This window comes from Giraffa tippelskirchi, chromosome 2 (assembly GCF_054371585.1).
Source record: "Giraffa tippelskirchi isolate mGirTip1 chromosome 2, T2T-mGirTip1v1.2.pri, whole genome shotgun sequence".
NCBI lineage: Eukaryota > Metazoa > Chordata > Mammalia > Artiodactyla > Giraffidae > Giraffa > Giraffa tippelskirchi.
Window position 1 is genome coordinate 33,169,574 of NC_137276.1, and position 2,210 is coordinate 33,171,783.

Below are 2,210 nucleotides of genomic sequence, written 5' to 3' on the forward strand. Positions count from 1 at the left end.
TTCTGGAAAGCCTGTATGCCTATATACCTAACTTATAAGTCTAAATACTAACATTCCTAAATAGGAATAAAGTCACTTACATAGCTAGTAAAATTTCTCTCAATAAAATAAACTCTTTGTATATAATTAAGCACATTATTACTGAATAAACATTAACCAGTAACTTCTCTGAATTTCTACTATCAGTTTGCTTTTTATAGGACCGTTTTTAACAGAAAATCCTTTTTTATTTCTGTATAGGTTACTGCTTGTGTGCTAATGAGGACGGAATAATGTTCATCCCTCTTAGTACCTTTTTCCTTTTACAGACTGTATCAATGTATACTTTCCTGAATCTGAAAGCCCAAAGAAGAATAAGCTCAAGGGCCCACAGGAAGTTATTTTATTAATCCAAATAGAACAGTTCATTTTTGGGTTTTTTTAAAAAAGTTATTGATTAAAGGTTTATTCCTCTAAAGGTTTGACAAGTTCTCTAAGGAGTGAAGAGTGCAATTGTGCGGTAGTTTGAGCATTCTTTGGCATTGCCTTTCTTTGGGATTAGAAAGAAAACTGACCTTTTCCAGTCCTGTGGCCACTGCTGAGTTTTCCAGATTTGCTGGCATATTGAGTGCAGCACTTTCACAGCATTATCTTTCAGGATTTGAAATAGCTCAACTGGAATTCCATCACCTCCACTAGCTTTGTTCGTAGTAATGCTTCCTAAGGCCCACTTGACTTCACATTCCAGGATGTCTGGCTCTAGGTGAGTGATCACACCATCGTGATTATCTGGGTTGTGAAGCTGGTTTTAGAAAAGGCAGAGGAACCAGAGATCAAATTGCCAACATCTGCTGGGTCATTGAAAGAGCAAGATAGTTTCAGAAAAACATCTATTTCTGCTTTATTGACTCTGCCAAAGCCTCTGACTGTGTGGATCACAATAAACTGTGGAAAATTCTTCAAGAGATGGGAATACCAGACCACCTGACCTGCCTCTTGAGAAACCTGTATGCAGGTCAGGAAACAACAGTTAGAACCAGACATGCATCCCTGGTGATGCACAGGGAAGCCTGGTGTGCTGAAGTCCATGGGGTCACAAAGAGTCGGACACAACTAAGAGACTGAACTGAACTGAATGTGGACTGTGTGCTTACAGTACACAGTATTCCAGATGTTCTCCTCAGTTTAAGGAATTGTCTCTTTAAATCTTCGTAACAGCCTTGTGAGGTAGGTATTTTTATTATTTCCATTTTGCAGATAAGGAGACTAAAGGGCAGTTTCTGTCTACTGAGTAATGTCCCTAGAATATGAACCCAAGCAGATCGCCAGTAGAACCCAAGCTCTTAACTACTGCTTTAGACAGTCTTCCAAATCAATTGTCTTCTCCCCCTGAGCCATTTTATGGACAGAGTAGGTTTGGCTAGATGGAGAGTATAGAAAGTACTCATCTTAGCCCTGGGTTCAGTAAGTAACTCTCTTGACACTTTTCCAGCTAAGCCAGGAAACACAAAGTTTTCAACCATTTAAAAAAAGTAAAAATATCCTTAGCTTTCAGGCCTAAGCTTGCCCAACTCTGTTCTAGATGGCTCACAAGATTTTGCTATGCCCTTAGGTTATAGTGGAGTCACACAGGAATTCGAATCCCAGCTTTAGTACTTACTGGTTGTGTGGCCTTGGGCATGTATCTCCCCCCTCCCTTTTAAAGGAGATTTTCTGGAAGCCTCAAAGAGTGCTTCCACTTACATTTCATTGGCTGAAACTCAGTCGTAGGGGTCTACCTAACTGAAAGGGAGGCTGGAAGTTTAGGCTAGGTGACCATATGTGCCCAGGTGAAAATTGGGGTTTTGTTATTGAGGCTGCAGGAGGGTATGGGTGATGGGGTAGGAAATACAATTTGTCATACCTTTCTTATCTATGGCCCTGTCTGAATATTCTCTGAGGCCTGGAATAGGCTCTTGTATTTTGATGTTTCTAGCTTATGCTGAGCTAATGTGTGGCTCCACTTATTATTTAGTTCTGCTGAAGCTGAAGTTCTAATATTTTAAACCAGACACTGAACTTAGTCACAGCTACCTGCTTGGAAGCATGCCTCATGGAGTAATGATAAAGTTATGTGAGAGAAACCAGACTTTAAAGTCCAAGGAGTCTCTGTACAGCCTGTGAAAACTCCTGTTAGCATTGACAAAAAGTGTCATCCCCAAAATTTTTAGGATGCAGCTATTTCAGATTTC